This window comes from Nyctereutes procyonoides, unplaced genomic scaffold, assembly GCF_905146905.1.
Source record: "Nyctereutes procyonoides isolate TBG_1078 unplaced genomic scaffold, NYPRO_anot_genome, whole genome shotgun sequence".
In the NCBI taxonomy this organism is placed as follows: Eukaryota; Metazoa; Chordata; class Mammalia; order Carnivora; family Canidae; genus Nyctereutes; species Nyctereutes procyonoides.
Window position 1 is genome coordinate 8,956,107 of NW_026575126.1, and position 24,769 is coordinate 8,980,875.

Here is a 24,769-nt window from a genome sequence, read left to right on the forward strand (position 1 = left end):
TTTGGTTGGTAAGGAAGGGCTCTGGTTAGCATTAAGACTTCGTATCTTGTAACAGACGCATTTCTGCCGCTGTGAGGCCATTTTCATTTGGTTCTGGGTTTGCTGTTGGGTTTCAGCCACTGTGGTTAAAGTGGTAAGTAGTCAGAACTATGGTCGAATGGGCCATTCTTGTATTTTGCAGCAAGATATCCATTCACTTTTTTTGACAACCCAATTAAAATTCACATTTTCCTTTACAAACAGGCTTCTTTATAGATTAATGATCAATTACATTATAATTGTAGAAGCTGTGGTTCAAACAAATGAAGTCAATTTGCTAATCTTATTTATAATAAAATTAAAATGTTTATGAACTTGAGGTTCTGCTCCTGAGGCTCTAAGCCTGGAAATCACAAGTTATTTCTAAGAGAATTCTGAAGAGACAATTGAATGATCATGTTCATTCATTTTCACTCTACTCAATTTTTTAAAAAAGATTTATTTACTTAAAGCGCACATGCGCATATGCGTGTGCTAGAGAGAGAACATGTATGTGTGTGTGCAGGAGCGCACACAAGCAGGAGGAGGAAGTGGGAGAGAGAGAGAGAAAGAGAGGGAGAGAGAGAGAGAGAGGGAATCTCAAGCAGACTCCCTGTTGAGTGTGGAGTTTGAGGTGGGGCTTGATCTCATGACCGTGAGATCATGACCTGAGCTAAAACCAAGAGTTGGATGCTCAACTGACTGAGCCACCCAGATGCCACTCTATTCAACTTAATTAAGAAGTGATTCTTGGAGCAACTGGGTGGCTCAGTGGTTGAGCATCTGCCTTTGGCTCAGGTCATGATCCTGGGATCCTGGGATCCAGTCCCACATCGGGCTCCCCACGAGGAGCCTGCCTCTCCCTCTGCCCATGTTTCTGGTTCTCTCTCTATGTCTCTCATGAATAAATAAGGAAAATCTTAAAAAAAAGAAAGTTATTCTTTTATTGGTTTTCCATCGCCTAAAGTATATAAAGTGCAATTTCTTTAATATTCTGTCAGTTAGTTTGGCTGCCTAAAAAACACTGAAAACATAATGGTTTAAAAAAAGTTTCATTATGTTTATGATTCTGTAGCTCAGTGGGCAGCTCTTTTGGTCTGAATCAGATTGGCTAGAGCTAGATGGTTTAGGTTTTTGTCAAGTGTCTGGGTTGGCTGAGATGACTGAGGCCTCTCTCCATGAAGTCTTATTTCCCAGGAGGCTCACCCAGGTGTGTCATAATATAGAAGGGCTTCCAGTGGCAAGAGAAGGCAAACTCCGAAGCACAGGTGGTTTTCAAATCTCTGCCTCTGTTACATTTCTGATGTCCCATTGGCCAAACTAAGTCACATTGGCTCTTGTGCATGAGAACAAAGAGGTGCGATTTATTGGGGTCATTACTGCAATGATCTATCACATCATGCTCCACACTATCATTCTAACCGTGTAGTTCCCAACCTGTGGCCGAGGTGTCCTGGAACACCACAGTGAATTTACAAGGGGATGTTGTGGGACGTTTAAAAATTTCAAGGGAAACATAATTATACTCCATGACTGTTGGATATCATGCAAACTACGAGCTACATGTAGGCCACAGTGTCAATGTCGTAATGATATATTTCTTTTGGTGCTGTTTTATCTTTGCAAGCCTGGGTTTTTGGTGGTTGCTGTAATAAAAAGCAAGTACTACATGAAAATTACTGTGGAACAGGGGAATGAGGGTGGTGGTGCCCAATTTGATTCCAGGGTTGCAGAGGTGGTACAGTGCTCAGCAGGCGCATATATCTCATTATTAAGTAGATGCGGTTATTTAAAGATGAAATAAAATATTTAAAAAATATATGTGTATTATTTTTCAAATGTAATTAAGTTGTTAGGGTATGCATACTTACACAGTTGTTTGTACATGACTGCCTACGAAATGAAATTATTAAATATTTCTTTTGGTTTAGAGACACTGTGAAAAAAATGAAAAAGACACTAAGGATGCCATGAGCTGGGAAAGGTTGGGAGCTGCTGTTTTAACTTCATTTGCTACTGCTGATAAAAGGAAAAAAGTCAGGAAGGAAAGCTAGTTTTGGGAAAAGGTGCATGGATTCAATTATGGAGGTGCTGAGTCAGGGCCTAGAGGGCCATTCAGGGAGAGATGTACAGCTGGGATCTAGGCAGGAGGTTTATTTTTATTTTTTTAATAAATTAATTTTTATTGGTGTTCAATTTACCAACATACAGAATAACACCCAGTGCTCATCCCGTCAAGTGTCCCCCTCAGTGCCTGTCACCCATTCACCCCCACCCCCCGCCCTCCTCCCCTTCCACCACCCCTAGTTCGTTTCCCAGAGTTAGGAGTCTTTATGTTCTGTCTCCCTTTCTGGTATTTCCCACACATTTCTTCTCCCTTCCCTTATATTCCCTTTCACTATTATTCATATTCCCCAAATGAATGAGAACACACACTGTTTGTCCTTCTCTGATTGACTTACTTCACTCAGCATAATACCCTCCAGTTCCATCCACGTTGAAGCAAATGGTGGGTATTTGTCGTTTCTAATGGCCGAGGAATATTCCAGTGTATACATAGACTACATCTTCTTTATCCATTCATCTTTCGATGGACACCGAGGCTCCTTCCACAGTTTGGCTATTGTGGACATGGCTGCTAGAAACATCGGGGTGCAGGTGTCCCGGCGTTTCATTGCATCTGAATCTTTGGGGTAAATCCCTAACAGTGCAACTGCTGGGTCATAGGGCAGGCAGGAGGTTTAGAGCAGAGTTCATTCCATCCCTGAATGGTCATGTGCAGGTTTTCTTTCTGGTTGCTCTGGATATTGTATGAACTCAAGAATTGTAAAAGAAAAAGATAGGGTTGTTGAAAGGGAAGGAACCTAAAAACCGAAACTTGAAACTGACCTGCAAAACAAATGTTCTTGGTTTAACATCTTTGCAAATGTTAAATGGATGCATTTGAATTTCCTTCTTGCATCATGTTTTATTGCAAAGTGTTCTATGGAAGAACCATGAGATTTACGTAGAGGAAGAGAAAGTGAACTCTTGACCTCTTAGCCTGGTGTTGTGCAGGTAGGGGGTTTGCTTAAATACTTTATTTCCCATTTAGCACATCACTAGCTGAGCCCAGAAAATCCAGATCATAGGGGGCATCCATTGTATAGGGAAGATGCCCTTAGACACACTTAAGTGTTCATAAGATTAGCATCAAGAAGTAGGAGGATATGATGTTGGGAAACTAAAGGTCTCCTTCCTTCTCTCATACACATATCTTTTTTGGTCAAGGGGATTGTGGAAAGGAATAGAAAGAAAAGATAGTGATTTGTGTCTTGTAATTGCTCCCCATGGCTTGGGAAGAAGTTGTGTTACAAAAATGAGAGTAATAATAAGAACAAAGAGGGGAGATATTGCCCATTTCCAAGCTGGGGGTCCTGGAAAGCTTACTTTTGTCCTGTCCACCTGTACAACTTGGGGACATGACCACAACTTGGCTACATATCACAAGTAGAAGGAGATCCTGTGGGTTTGTTTTCTTATGCTGCTTCCAATTTCCATGTTTTGTAGTTGATATGACAAGAGCCAGTCGGCCTTCCGAGGCGCCATCTGCCCAACCTGTCCTGACAAGGCAGGTGGACTGACAGGCCAGTAGGCTGGGTGAGGAACAGAGTAGTGACTCCACAGTCCAGAGACAACTTAGTGGAGGTGAGGCTGAGTCATGCAGAGGTGTTACTTGGTCCTGACCAAGCAGGATGCTCCCAATGAATAACGGTAGTTGTCTTGAGATCAGTAGTAGCTTCCTAATGTATGCCAATGACCCCCATGAGGCTAGGAGGCTCTTCTCTCAGGGTTGTGAAGACCCATCACGATACCCCTTCTCCTCAGATATTGCGATGTCATCTTAGGAAGAGAAGCAGGGGAAGGAGGCAACGCTGAGGGCCAGCATTGACTACATAATTTTCTGGGCTCAGTGCAAAATAAAAACACAAGCCCCTTGTCAAAAATTAAGAATTTTAAGACTACAACAGAAGATCATTAAACCAGGTGTGGGGTCGTTCTAAGTGCAGGACCATGTGCAACTGCACAGGTCTCACACCTATGAAACTGGCCCTGCTGAAAACCTGAACATATTTTTCCCCTAGAGATTCTCAACACTGCCCAAAGGGTTTGTTGAAATGATCAGATTGGATTAAATTTAAACTTCATTGGACATATAGTTAATTCTATAGTTAATTCCCCCTTGAGCAGTGAATGGGAACCTGGGAGAACGCCAGATTAGTTTATGGACAATCAAGATATGAGTTGGCGGCCCTTCTGTAAAGACATCATTTTTCACTTTTTATAGGAGAAAATTTGCTATTTAGAGAGGTTAAGGGATTGCTCAAGGTTACCCAGGTAACTAGTGGTGAGGTTGAGGTTTAAACCCAGCTATGACTTGAAAACTCAGCCATGTTTCCACTCTTCCAATATCAAAGCTAAAGCTGAGAAACTGAACTTCAAAGTGAGATTTCTTTTCAAATGTACTTATTTTTTTATTATTTATTATTTATTTATTTATTTATTTTTTCAAATGTACTTATTTTCGTAAGTGCACGAAGAGTATGTCTTATCACCAATAGGAATGATACTGTCCCGTAGAGAGCATTTTGGAAAATTGGGGGGTATTTTGGTTGTCTGAAGGGATGCTGATGGGCAAAGATTAGGGACATTAGAACGTTGCAATTTGTAGGACACTGACACAAGCAAGAATTGTTTGATATCCTGCATAACTTTTGGTTGCCTCACCAGTTGCTTGGGTATGTGAAAAATTGTTTATAGTTATGAGTCTAGGACCTAATAACATTTACCTAAACTCATAATATATTTTGCATGGTTTAGAAATAGGCTGAAATTTCCATAACTAAACCAACTATAAATAGAAGGGAGAGTATACTTGATTTGTTTCATACTTTACCAAGAATTGTTCCCTATTTTGGAAAATCGCATTGCTCAACAGCCATGCAGCTTTTGGCATTTGGATCATCAATACAACACCCCTTAATCAATTTATTAGTAGATGTCAATTTCCCATAGCTCCCACATGTAGATGCATCAAGTGCTTTATTAGTCTTCTGGTTATGGCCATGTCTGAGCATATTGGCATATACATTATTTTATTACAGATTCTCTTTCGCTCTCCTTTTTTTTTTAAGATTTTATTTATTTATTCATGAGAGACACAGAGACAGAGAGGCAGAGACACAGGCAGAGGGAAGAGCAGGCTCCATGCAGGGAGCCTGACGTGGGACTCGATCCTGGGACTGAAGGCAGTGCTAAACTGCTGAGCCACCTGGGCTGCCCCTCTTTCGTTCTCCTTTGCATTATTGTCAGAGTAGTTTTTGGTTTTGTTTAAAAGTTGCATGTGTGTGTAGGTTACAATTTTTGTATGGATTTCATTTTAGGACTGTATAAGAGCATTGACAAATATTGGTTGTAGAAAAGGGATGAATCTAGTAGTTTGAGAACCACTGCAGTGGGAGGCATGAGTGTTTGGAATCAGTAAAGACCAGAGTTATTTTTGCAGGAAAACCATAGAGTTATTGACTTTCCCTGAAGGCTTATTGGCTATGAGGGCAACAGTACTGAGACTGATGTGAAAGAGTTATTAAATCTTTAAAGAAACTATATTGTCTGTTAGGCACGGAATCAAGATATCTGACCTAATTTACCCAAGGAGTAGGGCTTTCCAGGTGACCTCTTTTTTTTTTTTAAGTTAATTTTTGTCCTCTTGGCTGGATGAAGTTGTCCTTTCTATTTGAGAGTATGACCTTGGCAGGGAAAAAAAGAGAAAAATTCTTTTGATTCAGGTTTATTTTTTTCCTCTTGGGGAAAATATCCCTTTGAAGGTAAAATAACTATGTGAGACATTGACATTGCAACTCAAAAGGCTCCCTGTTACTAACTGTTATGAGAAGGCTAGCATGAGGGGGGCTTTGGGCAAAATGTCCCAATCTACTAAGTTTCTACTACGACCATGTTCCCTATGTAACTCTAGGACTCTGACCTTTTTGTAGGAGGGATGTCTTATTATCTATTATTAACAATGTTATATGCCAGTTAATCATATAAAATTATTGGTGAAAAGGTAAAAAACTATACTGAGCCCAAGGGAATAAGTTCTTTGTTTTAGGCTCTCTGGGTCATGCCATGTAGTGATGTCTATTATGCTACTTAGGGAAAATTTTCCTCTCCTTTTGGACTCTCTCTCTTCTGGAATCCTGCCCCATCTCACACTGCCTTCCTGTGTGGGACAGTACTTGTCCAGGGACTAGCATCTGTTTGCTCAGTCTCTGGTCTGGGTGATGCTCATTTGGGATGGAAAGAAGTTGAGATGGGAAAGTGCCTCTGGAGCTTCCTGGCGGGTATATGCCCCTTAATGTAAGTAGCTTAGTGTAATGACTCAGATCCTGGTCCCTGGAACCAGTCAGCCAGGATTTAATTCTGGCTTTACAGTTAATAGTTGTCTAGCTTCAATTCTGTCTCAGTTTCCTCATCTATAAAGCAGGAATTATAATAATTATTATTATAATTGCAACCTATTATAATTGCAACCTAATTTGCAATGTTGTTGTGATGATTGAATGTGTTAATATGTATAAATGGGAAGCAGGGAGGAAGAGAACCCACTTTACCACACTTACACGTTTAAACGGAAGACTGTTTTGTTTGCTGCTCTTTCCTGGTTGGTATTTTCTTGCAGATTGGTTGACCCTAAATGACTTCTTTGATCTTTTGGATGGTGGGTCTAGGGGAACAGCTGGATAAATGCACAGTGGAAGGAATCATCAACTTGGTCTTTAGATTCAGGAGTGTTACTCTTCTGTTCAAAAGCCTTTGAAATGTCCCCATTTCATGGAGAGTAAAAACCAAAGACTTCACAATGTCTACAGGGTCTTGCCTCAGCTGGACCCTTGTGGCATCTGTGACCTTGTCTTCCGTTGCTTTCCCTGCACTCCGTCCAGCCAGACCAGTCTTCTTGCTATACCTCTAACGTGCCAGGTGTACTCCTACTGTAGGGCTTTTGCTCTAGCTGTGCTCTGTGTGTAGAATGCTATTCTCTTTGACATCAGCATCACTCCTGAACCTCTTTCAAGTCTTTACTCAAATCTCACCTTCTCAATGAAGCCTGTCCTGAGCACCTGATTTCATACCAAAATCTGCCTCTCACCTCTACCCCTGGCACTTCTATTCCCTTTACTGAGCTCTACTTTTTCCTCATGCCATTGATCTTCTAATAAACCATATAATTTACTTAGGTATTGTATTCATTGCTTCTTATCTGTCTTTCTCTACTAGAATAGAAACTTAAAAAGGACAGGATATTGCTTTTTCACTCATCCTTAGAGTCTTGAGTTCTTGGCACATAGGAGCTATGTACTCAATAAATATTTATGGAATGAATGTATGAGTCACCCATTAAGGCTGAGGACATAGCTGATCTAATCACACCAGGGTTTTCCTAGCAAGAAAGAAGGGAGAGTAGCTAATGAAGGGGCAATAAACAATATCTGATGTGGATTCTAAAATGCCCGGGTGCACATTGGGTAAAATTGGATTTTGGACTAATGGAGAAATGCATTTTTATTTTATATTTTTCTGATCACTTTTAAAGGTAAAAATAGCCCTAGGCAAAAAGACTCAACTATTTCTCAGGATTGGAGTGATGTATATCCTCCTAAGGATTCTTCACAGATGAGTAGAAAATGAATCAAGCACAAAAATCAGCGCAAGTGTGCTAAAATCTGCCAAATCTATTCACTTTTCTACTTGAGATCCTCTCAAGTATTTGAAGACAGCAATCATGTTTTCTCTTCTGGAGGGTAAACATCCTCAGTTTCTTTTTTTTTTTTTTTTAGTTTTTTTTATTTTATTTTATTTATGATAGTCACACAGAGAGAGAGAGAGAGGCAGAGACACAGGCAGAGGGAGAAGCAGGCTCCATGCACCGGGAGCCCGATGTGGGATTCGATCCCGGGTCTCCAGGATCGCGCCCCGGGCCAAAGGCAGGCGCCAAACCGCTGCGCCACCCAGGGATCCCCCTCAGTTTCTTATCTAGCTCAGTTTTGAGAATCTTCACCATCCTGGCCACCCTGTTTTGGATGAAATACAACTTTATAGTGTAGTTTTATTTTATTATTACTATTATTATTATTCTTTTTATTATTGAGAGAGAGAGAGAGAGAGAGAGAGAGAGACAGATAACAAGGGGGAGGGGTAGAGGGAAAGGAAAAAAGAGAATCTTAAACAGGCTCCACACTTAGCATGGAGCCCAACGCAGGGCTGCACCCCATGACCCTGAGCTCACGACCTGAGCTGAAATCAAAGAGTGGGACGCTTAACCAACTGAGCCATCCAGGTGCTCCTACAATGTGATTTTTAAAAGTCAGTAGCCAAAATGGTTCACAGTGCTCCTAATTGAGTTTAATAAAATGAAATGCAAAGAGATCACTTACTGAAATGAATAAATTATGAACAAAGAAACAAACACATTAGGTAAATAATTAAGGGGAGAGGAGATATTGACTAACAACTAAAAGGTCAGAGGTAGGTCTACACCTAGGTAGAGCTGGAGATCCAGGGGTTCATCTGTCATCTGAACTTTGTCTTCATTGCTCAGTTTTTCATTGTATTTTCTTCACTCCCAGGAGGGGTGTCCACATATTTTTTCTTGGATGCTCCATGTTTACATCTTACCAAATTAGCAACTCCTCTCAGTGGTAAGGACAGAATTCTGGAGAAAAACTAACACTTAATGGAAGAGAAATACACACATTGCTGATCTTGCAGAGTGTAAATTCTGTCATAAGTAAACAATTTCAGAGTACTATGACTTCCTAAATTGGCTTTTGGTGACACTCCTTTTGAATGAGTTCACAATGCTCATTATTTTGTATCTTCCAGAATTCTTCCTGGAATTGATGTCAAACTCATGATTTGAAAGTTGTAGAGCTATTTTTTATTTCAAATTTGGGAAATTAAGATATCAGTCCCCTATCTTTTATCTTTTCATCCTTTTCTAGTTCACACTGATTTTTCAAAGGGTCACAGTATTTCAACATTTATTGAATACCACACAATGGTACTTCCTTCATTCATATTTACAAGTTCTTGGCTTCTGAGACAGGAATTCATCTAGCTTAAAAACTTGAATTCCTTTAAATCAACCAGTTAAATCATATTTCTTATAATTTGCCCACCTGCCTTGACCTTCTAGTTCTACAGTAAAGACCTTTTTAGTTTGGATCCTTGGTTTTAAGAAACAGAGAGTCGATCAGGTTAATTCCAGATTATGGAGAAGCTTATATGGAGCAGGGAGGAAGAAAAGGAAATCATAAGAACACAGAAGTGAACTTCACGGAGGCTTGTGTCTGTGGGTAGGTCCTAAGCAGCAGCAATTTGTAGGTTTTCTATCTACAATCACATCAGTTTTTGACTCTATAAATTGAAGTATAACTTGTCCCTATCTGTTCTCTGTCACTGCAGATTCGTTTGTGTTTCCTAGGCTTTAATATAAATGGAACCGTAGTATGTCCTTTTTTTTTTCTTTTACTGACTACTTTCACTCAGGATACTTGTTTTGGGATTCATCTGTATTATTTTGTGTATCAGTAGTTCATTCTTTTTATTGCTAAGTGGTATTCCATTGCACGTACATTTTGTTTATCTATTCCCCTGTTGATGTGCATGTGGGTTTCAGATTGTGGCCTTTACTAATAAAGGTGTTATGAACACTCATGTACAAGTCTTTGTATATATGAATATAGGGTTTTATTTCTCTCGGGTAAATAAGTAGGAATGGAATGGCTGCAGCATATGGTAGATGTACACTTAACTTTTCAGGAAACTGCCAAACTGTTGCCAGAGTGGTTGTTATCATTTCACATTCTCATCGGCAGTATATATGAGTTCCAGTTACTTTACATTCTCTCCATCCCTTGCTGTGGTCAATCTTTTAATTTTTCATTATTCTAGTGTAGTGGCATTTCATTGTCATTGAATTTGCATTTCTTTAATGACTAATGATGTTGAACATCCTGCCATGTGCTTATTTGCCATTAACATATCTTCTTTCATGAAGTGCTTATTAAAATCTCTTGTCTATAGCTTGCTTCTTAGACTATTTCCTTATTATTAAGTTTCAAGAATTCTTTATATATTCTAGTTACAAGACCTTTATCATCAGACACATGATTTGCAAATATTTTCTCTCAGTCACCTTTTTGATCTGTGGGTTATTTGGAAGAGTGTTACTTAGTTTTCAAATATGTACGGGTTTTCCAGTTATCTATTATTAATTTATAATTTACTTCCTCTGTGACTACTTAGTATGACTTGAATACTTTTACATTTATTGTGGCTTGTTTTATGACCAGAAAATGGGGTGTATCTCAAAACCTTGCGCTTGAAAGTATTTTCTGTTATTGAGTGGGAGTGTCTATAAATGTCAATTAGGACAAATTGGCTGACAGTGGTCTTAGTTTCTTAGGGCTACTGTAACAAACCTCCACACACTAAGTAGCTTAAAACAACAGAATTGTATTCCTTTAGAGTTTACACATTCTGGGGGCTAGAAATCGGAAATGAAGATGTTAGCAGGGCTGTGTTCCCTCTGTAAGCTATTGGGGGAGGCTCTTTCCTTGCCTCTTTTTAGCTTTTGTGGCTGTTGGCAGTGCTTGGTATTCTTTGCTTTAAAGTCGTATCACCGTGATCTCTGCTGTCATCATCACATGTTGTTCTCCCTGTTTGTGTCCAAATTTCTCTCCTCTTAGAAGGACACCAGTCATTGGTTTGAGATCCATCACTCCCCACTCCCCAAGTCCAGTACAACCTTATCTTAACTTCATTATATCTGTAAAGACCTAAGTTCCAAATAAGATCACATTGACAGGTACCAGGGGTTATGGTTATTTTCGTTCATCCTTCTACTTTTAACTCATTTATGTTTTTATGTTTAAAGTGAATTTCTAGTAGGCAGTGTATAATTGGATCTTATGTTTTTAATTCAATCTTCGAGTTTATTGTTTTTTCTTCTGGAATGTGTAATCTGCTGTTACTCTCATCCAGTATATTTTTCTTCTTCTCAGACATTGTATTTTTCATCTCTAGAGTTCAATTTCCATTTTGAAAAAATATATCTTCCATATCTCTACTTAATATGTTCAGTCTTTTCTCTTAAGTTTTAAATATATGGTATATAGTTAAAGGAACTTTAAAATGTATTTGTCGGGGATCCCTGGGAGGCTCAGCAGTTTAGTGCCTGCCTTCGGCCCAGGGCGTGATCCTGGAGTCCTGGGATCGAGTCCTGCATCGGGCACTCTGCCTGGAGCCTGCTACTCCCTCTGCCTGTGTCTCTGCCTCGCTCTCTCTCTCTGTGTCTCTCATGAATAAATAAACAAAATCTTAAAAAAAGTATTTGTCTACTAATTTTATTATGTGTGTCAATTCTATATCAGTTTTGATAATTTTTTCTTTTTAGAGACTTTATTTTCTTTATTTGCATGGCAGTATGTATGTATGTATGTATGTATTATTTATTTATTTATTTTTATTGGAGTTCGATTTGCCAACATATAGCATAAACCCAGTGCTCATCCCGTCGAGTGCCTCACTCAGTGCCCATCACCCAGTTACCCCATACCCCCACCCACCTCCCTTTCCACTCCCCCTTATTCGTTTCCCAGAGTTCGGAGTCTCTCATGTTCTGTCTCCCTTTCTGATATTTCCCACCCATTTCTTCTCCCTTCCCCTTGATTCCCTTTCACTGTTATTTATATTCCCCAAATGAATGAGACCACATAATGTTTGTCCTTCTCCGATTGACTCATTTCACTCAGCATAATACCCTCCAGTTCCATCCATGCTGAAGCAAATGGTGGGTATTTGTCACTTCTAATGGCTGAGGAATATTCCATTGTATACATAGACCACATCTTCTTTATCCATTCATCTTTCGATGGACACCGAGGCTCCTTCCACAGTTTGGCTATTGTGGACATGGCTGCTAGAAACATCGGGGTGCAGGTGTCCTGCCATTTCACTGCATCTGAATCTTTGGGGTAAATCCCCAACAGTGCAATTGCTGGGTCGTAGGGTATCTCTATTTTTAACTCTTTGAGGAAACTCCATACAGTTTTCCAGAGTGGCTGCACCAGTTCACATTCCCACCAACAGTGCAAGAGGGTTCCCCTTTCTCCACATCCTCTCCAACATTTGTGGTTTCCTGCCTTGTTAATTTTCCCCATTCTCACTGGTGTGAGGTGGTATCTCATTGCGGTTTTGATTTGTATTTCCCGGGTGGCCAGTGATGCGGAGGATTTTCTCATGTGCTTATTGGCATGCCAGGTAATTATTGATTGGATGCCAGGCATTATGAGTTTTAACTTCTTGGGTGTGAGGTATTTTTGTATTCCTATAAACATTCTTGAACTTTGTTCTGTTTTTATGTTTGTTCTCCCGTTAGATTTCTTGGAAGTACTTTGATCTTTGTGGATCTTGCTTTTAATCTTTGTTAGTTAGAAAGAGTAGAGTTTAGTCTAGGGCTACATTTTCCCCATGACTGAGACAAGACCCTTCTGAGTACTCTTGCTGATGCCCTATGAATTATGAGATATTTTGTTTGTTTGCTTTTAAGTGTGGCAGATGGAAAGAGGCACTATCCCTGGACAGGTGTGAGCCCCTGGAATTGTTACTGTGATGGTTAATTTTATATGTCAACTTGGCTGGGCCATGGTGCTCAAACATTTGGTCAAGATTATTCTGAATGTTTCTGTGAAGTTGGTTTTTGGATGAGATTAGCATTTAAATTAGTAGACACTGAGTAAAGCAAATTGCTCTCCATAATGTGGATGAGCCTCACCTAGTCAGTTGAAGGCCTTAATAAAACAAAGACTGACTTCTGGAACAAGGATTCCACCAGAAGATTTCTGCCAGAGACTCAAACTGCAGCTCTTCCCTGGTTCTCCAGCTTGCTGACCTACCCCGAGAGTTTAGATTTAACAAGCTTCTGCAACTGTGTGACTCAATTCCTTACAATAAATCTCTTGCTCTATATATTCATGTCTTGTTCATTCTATTTCTCTGGAATACCCTAACAGTTACCTCTAATGTGTCTTTTTTCAGGTTTAGGTCATTTCTTCACATACACACTCTGGTCAGTACTCAGCTGAATATTTAAAGAGAAACCTCTTTAGTGCTCAGAATTACCAATCTGTTTAGCTCTCTTTCTCTGGTACCGTCTTTTGTGAGGTCTTGCTGACTTGGCTTGCCTCTGCTCCCAGCTCTGTCTCATCACCTCGGGGGACCTGCCAGGCTTCACTTGGGTTCCCCATCCTTGAATGTCTAGAAATTTTCTTGAGGCATGAAGCTGGGGTAGTTGTTGGGCTCACCTTGTTCTTTCCCATCTTTTAGGGGTCAGTGTCCCTCATTGCCTGATGTCCAATATTTTGGAAACCATTGTTTAATATATTTGTCTGGGTTTTTAGTTGTTTCAGATGGGAGGGTAAATCTGGTCTTATTACTTCATCTTGACCAGAAGTTAAAGTTCTTAGTTGTGTCTTCTTGCATCTTCTCTCACTGATGTGGCTTCCTTTCTTGCTGTGCTAGATGTATATTTGTATATTTACTCATTGCTTTTGCTTATTTGTTTCAGTTTTTCTTAAAGCTGTGATCTACTAATCCTTCCTCTTGTCTTTCTGTATGCATCTTCTTAGCTTCAGTTTCTGCAGATGGTTTATAGATGAGCTGCTTTTGTGTTAAATGTCCTGACTGAAGTACCTGGGCATTGTTGAACAGGTTCTGTGATGCAAAATAAGACTAACTGAGATTGCTCTGCCTGCAAGGGGATGCTGGACAATTTATCTTAGAAGAGCTATTAGACATGACAGGCCCTATGCAAAACAGAGCCTGTTTTTATTTTATAAAAAGAAAACAGTAGACAAATAATTCAATTTACCTTTGTCACATCTTATACCTTCCTACCATACTAGAGTGTAAGTCCCTTGAGAGCAGAGACCGTGTCTCGTTATCATTGCATTTTTATAATCTATTGTAATGTCTGGTACTTAATATCTATTCTCATATCAATGGAATGAATGAATGTATACCCTCTGCCCCCAAGAGGTTCTATCACTGTTTTTCATGCCATGAACAAAACCCAACAAAGTCCTTCTTGTTGTCCTTAGCTGTTTGTATAATTATATGCCTTTCTTGTTTTTCATGACTGTTTATACTGTAAATTTCACCTTGGGAGATGGTTATTTTGGGATTACTCCACCACCAAAAAGTAACTAAGGGTTAGGGCATTTAAAGGGAGATTCTTGAGAAGACTTTCTCTGCCCTGAAGCACTTATCCAAAATGTTCTGGACTATGTCTTTGCAGAACTGTCAAATTGTTGTGGTCCTACTGTCCTTGTAGAGTGCTGTTTTCCCTGCTGATTTGTAGTTTTTAAGTGACATTGTTAGGCTTGTGGGTTTCCAACTCCACTTAACAAATTGTGAAAATAATGTGTGGGATAAACTCTAGCCTAAATTTGTTCCTAGTAGACATGAATAGCCTCTGATTCTAAACCCCTCAAGCCCAGCCTAACAGAAACTTAAAATAATGCTTTTACAAATAAGAACTGTGGTACACTCAAATTACCACCAGCATTTTTCACAGAACTAGAACAAGCAATCCCAAAATGTATAGGGAACCAGAAAAGACCCCGAATAGCCAGAAGAATGTTGAAAAAGAAAACGAAACCTAGGGGCATCACAATGCCTGACTTCAAGCTGTACTACAAAGCTGTGATCATCAAGACAGTATGACCCTGGCACAAAAACAGACACAAAGATCAATGGAACAGAATGGAGAACCCAGAAGTGGACTCACAACTATATGGTCAACTAATCTTTGACAAAGCAGGAAAGAATATCCAATGAAAAAAAGACAGTCACTTCAACAAATGGTGTTGGAAAAATTGGATATCCACATGCCGCAGAATGAAACTGGACCACTTTCTTACACCATACACAAAAATAAATTATAAATAAATAAATGGATGAAAGACCTAAATGTAAGACAGGAAACCATCAAAATCCTAGAGGAGAACATTTGCAGCAACCTCTTTGACCTTAGCTGCAGCAACTTCTTACTAGATATATCTTTGGAGGCAGGGGAAACAAAAGTAAAAATTAACTATTGGGACTTCATAAAGATAAATAGCTTCCGCACAGTGAAGGAAACAATCAACAAAGTGAAAAGGCAACTGATGGAATCGGAGAAGATATTTGCAAATGACATATTGGATAAAGGGTTGGTATCCAGAATCTGTAAAGAACTCACAAAATCAACGCCTGAAAAATAAATAATCCAGTTAAGAAATGGCAGAAGATGTGAACAGACATTTCTCCAAAGAAGGCATACAAATGGCTAACAGACACATGAAAAAATATTCAACAGAGGCCAACAGAGGCAAATGGGAAATTGTTCTCTAGAGATGACCAGAGACCATACATGGGACTCCCACAGAGACAGCCCTGCTGAAGATAAAAGAAATTGCAAATCCCACAAGGAAAGGAATCACCCATGGGGGCGGGAGCTAGCAGATATAACTAATAAGAGAATTAACACCACAGGAACTGGAGGTAATAGAATTATCTAAAATTGACTTTACATTTAGAATATATAATATTTTTAAGGAGAAGAAACAAGGAACAAAAGTGATAGAAGAACAAGAGAGTATGAAAAATGAACCAAGAGATTAAAAAAAGAACTAAGTAGAACTTTTGGAAATATGAGACATTGGAATGAAAACTTAATAGGTTAAATAGTAGGTTAGACACAGGTGAGTATAACATTAGTAAATTGGAAGATAGATTTGAGAAAATCACTCAGTATATTATATATAGAGAAAATCTGAGAAAAATTAGACTGAAAAGTTCCTACATGTATCTAATAAGATCAAGAAGAACAGAACAAACGAGGAAGAGGCAATATTTGAAGAAATGTGGCTAATTGTTTTTAGATTTGAAAAAAATAATGAATTTTCAGATTAAAGGAGACTATTGGTCTTGGACAAGATAAATAAAGCCAAACTTCTATCTAGAAGCATTGTGGAGCATATGTAGATCAAAGACAAAGAAAAATCTTAAAGGCTTCCAGAGAGAAGAAACAGAGTACTTATTAAAGACAATTCGACTGAGAGTGACTTCTCATCAGCACTAATAGATGCCAGAAGGAAATGAAATGTTATCTTTAAAAGGCTAGTGGAAGATAATTGATGCCAACCTAAGATTCTTTTTTTTTTTTAAAGGTTTTACTTATTTATTTGAGAGAGAGAGAACACAAGCAGGGAGGAGGGGCAGAGGAAGAGGGAGAAATAGACCCTCTGCTCAGCAGGAAGCCCAATGTGGGGCTTAATCTCAGGATGCTGGGATCATGGCCTGAGTGACAGGCAGACGCTTAACTGACTGAGCCACCTAGGTGCCCCCAACCTAAGATTCTATATATTCAGCTAGACTATAAACTGACAGATTGTTTTTAAGACACCTGTCTTAGAAACTTGAGCCATAAATTAAATTAAAACATTTTAATTTCATGGTTCATCTGGAGATTTGTTTAGCTCAGGAGTACCAACAAGGAGTAGATGGCTTTTTAATGGCTTTTGTTTCTCTGGTGTTTCTTATTCATTTGTAAGCCTCAAGGAATAGGATGAAAGTAAGATGAATAGAGGGAATTCCTTACGATATTATGGACAGACAGAGGGACAGATTATACACATGGGAAAACCCCTAGACTTCTTTTGTCTAGATTTGGGCTGTATTTACTCTGAGGCTTGATATTTGCCATTGGGAAGTGATCATGTATGTTTTTGAGCCAATAATTAACCACTAGGTGATCAGGATGTGTAAGAAGTCATGATTGCCTCTCACAGTGGTGGGAAGACTCCAAAAAGGCAGGCATGAGCTGCCCAAACCTACTCTGAATGGCTGTTAAATAGTTCCCAGTGATGATATTCTAGTTTGAATAATTCAGATTAAGGGAAATATTCTGTTGAGTGATTACTACATCTTACAATTTACTCAGAGCTGAGGGGGGCAGAGAATTGGAGGATGTATCCTAGAATAAGACCAATTTTTTAAATTTAAATTTAAATTTTTAATTTTCTCCTATTGTTTAGCTATTCATGCAACCTCAGTGTTCTTAATGAGTTTGGGTGGGGGCATTTGTGATTATTGAAACTCCTTGTTCTGTGTCTTGGAGGGAGCCTGGGAGGAGCCATACTTTTTCAGGAGTTGGTGGAATGGGACATTCTGGCAATGGGCATTTTGTAGAAGGATAAGAGGGAAGGGAGCAGGGGAGGACCCCATACAAATACAACTGTTAGAGTATGGTTTTAAAAAGATGGTGGAAACAAGACCTTAATTCTTAACAGGTAGAAGGTGAGGTTATCCAAAAGGAGATGGAGAGTCCCAATCTGGGGTTTTTTTGAAGACAAGGGAGCAAGATTAGAAACTAGGATTTGAGCAACAGATTTAGATTGTCACGGCAGTCTTATTTACCTTGTGGTTAAAAACATTTACCCTCCACATTATAATTTCCTTTGGCTATACCTAGCTTGCTGTATGTCCTGAGACCCACTGAAAGCGGTGGCATCCTGTCTAGGAGGCCTGCGATCTAGCAGTAGTCCACGATAGGCTGGCAGCTGAGCGGGGGAGCACCTGCTGTGCAGCAGGAGTGGTTGCTAAGTAGATGGCCCACAGATGGAGGAAAGTGGTACTGAAGGGTCATTAAACTCTTAGAATGATAATTTTTTTTAATTTCGAAAAAAAGTAAAAACAAACAACAGCCAACAACAGAAAGCACCGTACAGTCTTACCTCCTTAACATAACTTTTCTTGTATTTGCATATTATCCTCCACTTCTGGACCACTTGTGTCTGTATTCCTAATAAGATGTAATCATATTGGTCATGCCATTTTGCCTTTTGTACCGTTTAAACCTGGGTTTGCAATTTTAGCTTATCAGTTAGGAGCAGTGTGGCACTGGACAAAATACATAACTTCTTTGAGCCCCTGTTTCCTTTTTTTTTTTTTGTAAAATGGGAGTGATAAGAGATCCCATAAAAATATTTTAAGGACAGGCTAATGGCTGGGCATAGGAAAGCAAACAAATGCAAGCCCTGTCTTGCAGCCTTGTGAAAGGTTGAGACAGTAACTTACTTGTACAGCTTCAAAGAGGGCTCTGGGGTAGAGGTTTGTGGTCCTCTGCAGGTATGCATCACACGGATTTGACTGAGGTCATTGATCAAGGAACCTTTCCTGAGGTAGCGAAGCTTGACCTGAAATCTGAAGGACAGGAAGAGTTAGACAAAGAGGTGAAGATGACTGTACTGGTCCAGGGAGCAGAATAGGTAAAGGGCTACGTAGGAGGGAGCAGGCAAAGTCCAGGTGGCTCTGAGGCCTGTGTGCTTGGACAAGAGGGAGAGTGTGTCTGAGAAGCAGACTGTGTTTTAAAAACACATCGAGTCATAGCTTCAGAGTATGTGAAGTACCTCTATAAAAGGTCACATAAGGATTCAAGTCAGTTATTATTATCAGAACTATCAGGTTTTATCAAATGATAATTTATACGGGTGGGAAAAATGGATAGAAGTGAGACTTTTGAAAACACTCGATTTAAATAAAAACTACCTTAATTGGTGCAGGACTGGAATGGAAGGCTTGCTTAGAACCAGTCACAATGTAATGGAAAAGGTGTGTTTGGAGATAGTGTTTTCCTGATAGAGGACTCGCTTGATAAGAGACAGAGGGATATTATGTATTTTGATTCACTTAGCAAATATTTTTGGGCGGTTTATTCACCTGTTAAAAGTGCACTTGGTGTGTCATTCCAACACAGACAAGAGATTTACTCAAAAGATAAAATGTGAAATTTTCTCTACAAAATGATTTGCAACAACCCTGAAAATAGCAAGTTCTCCAGCTGCCCTTAAAATAGGCAATTTATGAAAACAAATATTTTACACACGTTTCAGGAACATTCTGTAATGTAAGCCTCGTGGCTCCAGATACCATCAGTAAGCTAATGGCTCCTGCATTGAAATCTGTGGCCCAAATGAGTCCCCTTAATTGGACACTTGTGTATCCGCTTCTTAGAAAATGCAAATATCTTCTAGTTTCGACCAGAAGCTCCCGTTGGACACTACGCAGATCGTGGTTGAACAGGGGTGAACGAAATAGCAAAGTCCTACCCTCATGGGTTTTGTGTAGGAGAGGGCTGGGCAAGTAATCCCACGGAATGTCTGTTTCTAAAGAGTGGCCAGTGCTTCGGTGGGAAGAGAGGTGGGTAGGGCACTGCAGAATAATGTAGGATGTGGCTTCACAGTCAGGGGTCAGGAAAGGCCTGCCAAGGAGGTAACACTCTTAGGTTGCGACCTGGAGAATGAGGTGGCAGCTGAGGGAGGAATCTGTTGGGGAAACTGAGGCAGATGGAGTGGAAGAGCTGGCATGTTTGAAGGACCAAAGGAAGGTCAGGGTGACAGGAATGTCTGAGTAAGTGGACTTGTGGACATAAAAAAAAAATTCTGGCAATAAATCAAGGCAGTCAGATAGTTGAGAAGGGGTACTAGGGAGAGGAGGCAAATCAGAGGTGACTTGATGCTACGTCGGGGAGCCCAGATTTAAATGTTAAAACTCTGGATCTTTTTAAAACACCATCCCCCCCCCCATGTAAACTTTGTACTGCTATCTGTCGCTTGATCAAGGAAATAGTTAAATACTTTCTCCAGGTAAGTATTTGAAGATTATCTGAAAGTGAAAATGCTTTTTCTCTGATTAATCTTGCTCAGTCATCTGATTGTAGGAGAACATTTTGTGTTGCACAGTTATTTGCATGCTAGTCACTCCTGGCCTGGGTTATTTAATATTCCCGACTAATGAGACCGTTTGTGCGCTTGAAAAAGCAGAGGGGGAGAAGCGATTGCAATTTTATAATTAACTTAGTTCTTACGTACTATTCTTTTGTTCACATAGTATTAGGTTTTAAAAAGAATCAGGGGTTCTTGTGTGTGAAGGCCAGTGTGACTTTCCTAATTATTTTAAATCTTACTATGATTCATTAACAGGTGGTACCATCATTAATCTAATTCCTCCAGAGTTACAGCGTTTTGCATTGCTGTGCCTATCTTAACTGTCATCAAATTCTTTTGACCAAAGGATTTTCCCCCTTATTTACCAAGTCTTACTCTTTTCTTGGTCTTAGTTGTCTTCTATTCTGAAGATATGTTTTTAATGGTTTCAAGAGTATTAGCTATAGAAGGCAGAGCCCAGTTTTTATGGCCCCTGTACTATGGCATAGGGGTATAGTGGAAACAGGCATGGGTGGAGGGACATGGGTGTGAATCCCAACCCTTCTATTTACTCTGCTACGTCATCTTCATTTAGTTACATAAAACTTCAAATCTTACTTTTCTCATTTGTAGAACGAAGATAATAATCTCTTCTTCACCGAACTCTTAGAACAGGGTTAAATGCGATGTGGGCAAAGCATTGCATCGTGCTTGTCATTTGGTAGATGCTCAGCTGTGTTTGTGGTCTTTGGTAGATCAGATGACACCACTTAGAATTGTATTTCAAAGAGCACAGATAGATTTGTACTGGTTCATCTGTGTTCTTCTACTTAGTCCTTTTGTGTCTGAGGACACATTTAGTCCCTTTGTGTCCAAGGACATGTTTATTTCTCTGGTGTGGGGACTTGCCTCCCGCCACGGCCCAAGAATTCCAAGACCCGGTTCAAAGGTGCTTTTGTGTCCTTCCACGTAGGACATTTCTGTTCCTAGAAACAGACAATTCCCATGGTTCAACCACTGTGGGAGTTTGGAGGACTTTGAACTTCTCTTGGGGGTAGAAGAAAGGGTTTCTGGGTAGCACAAGGCTGGTTGTGTGACCAGAGGGAGCAGCAGAATGTCACACCATCTTGATCTGAAGGCTATGCCTTGGGGGGTGAGTGGGGGGGGGGCAACTAAGGAAGTCTAGGCCAGCATTTTTAAATTTAATTTAATTTTATTATTTTTTAAATATTTTATTTATTTATTCATGAGAAACACACACACACACACACACACACACGCACACACACACAGAGGCAGAGGGAGGAGCAGGCTCCATGCAGGGAGCCTGACGTGGGACTGGATCCTGGGTCTCCAGGATGATGCCCTGGGCTGAAGGTGGCACTAAACCGCTGAGCCACCTGGAAGGCCAGCAGTTTTCAAGTAAAAGGTCCTAATCTTGGGAAAGAACATGTGGTTGGAATCTAAATTCAAAAGTGTAACCCAGGGCTATAATCAAGAAGTCAGGTCATCCATTCGAAACAACCTCGACTGAGAAACTCTTAGGTCAGGTGCTATGCTAGCGCTGGGGTCACCAGAGTGAACAGAGCATGGCGCCTCAGGGTCTTATGATATAGAAGAAATACATCACGGTGCGAAAAGTGCTGTTATCGTGGTGCTAAGCAGGAAAAAGGTGCAGGGTCTGAGATTTTGAAGGGAAGAGAACCGTTCTATATTTCTGGGAGAGAGCTGGGAGACAAAGGGTTTCAGAAACCCACACCTGAGCCAGGAATGAAATCAGTAGTTTAACAATTAATACCAAGGATCGGAGGGTAAATTGTGGGTCAAAGAGTGAGGAATAGACTCTGAATTGCTGTGTTTCTGGTCCTTAAAGGAGCCGTGCAAACAACTAAGCAAGCGAGGCAATGAGATTGGTTCTGATGGTACTTGTGGGATGTTCCCTGGAGGCTTCGATCCTGCTCTCAGAGAGACCATGCCTGATCCACCAGGGGACTGAAACCTTGACCTTGTTCTCATCAGCTTGAGGTAGAAATGGTTTAAATGTGCATGTGAACTTCTGTTGGATATATAGCCGAGAGCAGGATAAGGCTTACCCATAGACTAATAATCACGATTTCTGCTGATTTTATGGGATGGGAGAAATGTCAGTGAACTACATTACCATATTCTTACTCTGGAAATTCTAGTGGACTGCTGTGTCTGGGGACATTTTTGAAAATTGGCTAAGTATTCAAAATCTTAAATGGAAATCTCACCAAAGATTTTAATTAATTAATTAATTATTATTATTATTATTATTTTTGGTGGGGGCTCAGAGGTTGGGTAAGTTGGTTTATTCTGTTGTCTGGCAGTGTCTGGCTGTACAGAAGTAGCATGAACATACCTCCAGGTGCTGTTATGTAGGAGAGGACATAGATCATCTGTGGGAGCCAGGAGATCGGTCATTTGTTCAGTTCTGGTCATTGTCATTCCATTTATCTCCTTGTCTTTGAAGTACTCTCTCAGGAGATCCATCTCTGTGATTGTGTGGGGGAAGATGCTGCTGAGAGAGTAATGCTGGAGACACTTGATGTATTTGCCATCTTTCTCTGCAACCGCCATTCGTCAGGTTGATTTCCTAGTAAGGATCCACTTGAGAGCAAGCAGTAACACCGCGTTGCGTTGATGTTACAATTGCAGTATAACTGTGTTCCAAAATTTTCTTGGGTATCATAATTCTGGGAAAGTGAGGATTTACATAGGACAGGTTTTATTTATTTATTTATTTATTTATTTATTTATTTATTTATTTTTAGGACAGGCTTTAATTCCTATTACAGTATATTCCTATCGTTCCTACAGTTCGTATACATAACTAAGTCCATAAACATCTGGAAATTATTTGCACAGTGAGGCAGAAGGTACTCATGTGTTAAATTATTAACATCTAGGAGTGTAACTTGGAAATCATGAGAGTGTTTAAAGGTCAGCATTTGAGTATATTTTTCCTTTCTGACTGTTGCATAGACAAGTCTGTTATCTGGCTTGTTGCCTGAAGACACTGTTTCAGGGTGATTTGTTACACAGCAGTAGGTAACTGAAATAGTTAGCGGGGGTCTTTCATGAACCACGGAAGCACATAGTCTCAACTGGGCCCAGTAGCAAGCTAGGAGTGGTTTCTTGAAAAGGTGAGTAGTTATCAGCAGTGGAGGGCTCTACGGGGCTTTGCTGTGATTCTTTATTAGAGCTTGTCAGAGACTCCATACTGTGTCTTTGTTTACCATAGACACTTGGGGTTCCCTTGGATTTACTGGTAGTGAGCAATGAAGGGAAGGGTGGAATGCATCAAAGCTAGGACCTCCTGTAAAGTCCTTTTTGTTTGTTTGTTTTAAAGATTTTATTTATTTATTCACGAGAGACACACAGAGAAAGGCAGAGACATAGGCAGAGGGACAAGCAGGCTCCATGCAGGGAGCCCAACACGGGACTTGATCCCAGGACCCCGGGATCATGACCTGAGCCAAAGGCAGACACTCAACCACTGAACCACCAGGTGCCCCTTTTTTGTTTTGTGTTAATCTAATTATACTCACCATGCTATCCATTATATTCCCAGGACTTACTTATTTTATAACCGGAAGTTTATACCTTTTGAGTCCCTTTATCCATTTTGTCCACCCCACTCCTCACCTCTGACAACCACCTATCTGTTCTCCGTATCTATAAGGTTTTTTTTTTTTCTTATTTGGTTCCACATGTAAGTGCAGTATTTGTGTTTCTGTGTCTGACGTTTTACTTAGCACAATGCCTACAAGGTCTATCCATGTTGTCACAGATGTCAGCATTTTCTTCTTTTTTTATGGCTGAATGATATTCTACTGTATGTAGCTATATCACGTTTTCTTTATCCATTTATCCATCGGTGGACACGTAGGTTGTTTCCATGTCTTGGCTATTGTAAGTGATGCTACAGGGAACATGGGGGTGCATATAGCTTTTGTTTTCTTCAGATAAATACTCAGAAGTGGGATTGCTGGATCATATTGTAGTTCTGCTTTTAATTTTTTTGGGGAACCTGCATACTGTTTTCTGTAAGTGGCTGCTGCAGAGACTTCTTTAGGCCTGGTCCCCACTCAAAATGAGTAGCCTTAGGGCTAATTGATAAAAAAGGTCAGAATAGCACACCCAAATGTGGTATCCGTTTCTCCACCCCCAAACGATGCTCAATTGCTCTCCAGGGCTTAAAATTTATATTTCCACTGGCAGTTTATGAGAATCCCCATTCCTTTGTGTGTGTGTGTTTTTTTAAGATATTTTATTTATTTTTATTTGAGAGGGAGGGAGCAGGTGCAGGCTCCAGCACAAGCTGGGAAGGGGCAGAGGGAGAGGGAGAGAGAGGGAGAAGCAGATTCCCTGCTGAGCTGAGCAGGGGTGGGGGTGACGGGGGCAGGAACCCGTCGAGGGGCTCAATTCCAGGATCCTGAGATCATGACCTGAGCCAAACCACTGAGTCACCAAGGTGCTCCTTCATTCCTTCATATCTTTATCTGTGCTTGTTATTGCTATTTATTTATTTAAAGAGATTTTATTTCTTTATTTGAGAGAGAGAGAGAGAGAGAGCGCATGAGCAAGGGGAGGGGCAGAGGGAGAGGGAGAAGCAGACTGCTGAATAGGGAGCCCATGCAGGGCTGGATCCATGAACCCTGAGATCATGACCCGAGCTGAGAGCAGGTGCTTAACCGACTGAGCCACCCAGGCGACCCCTTGCCATGCCCTTTAATGTTGATTAATCTTTGGGGTATAAAATAAGATCTCATTGTGGTGTTAATGTATTTTGCTGATTGCCAATGAGTTTGGGCATCTTTTTACATATTTATGATTTTGTCTTTTTTGAGACATTTGTGAATTTTACCCATTTTTCT

The 24,769-nt window shown here is 40.2% G+C and overlaps 1 pseudogene; it reads right to left on the reverse strand.

Annotated features, from left to right (window-relative positions):
• LOC129519342 (E3 ubiquitin-protein ligase RNFT1-like) overlaps window positions 1–22,469 on the reverse strand; it is a 30,299-nt pseudogene extending 7,830 nt beyond the window's left edge.
• Between the last annotated feature and the right edge of the window lie 2,300 nt (window positions 22,470–24,769).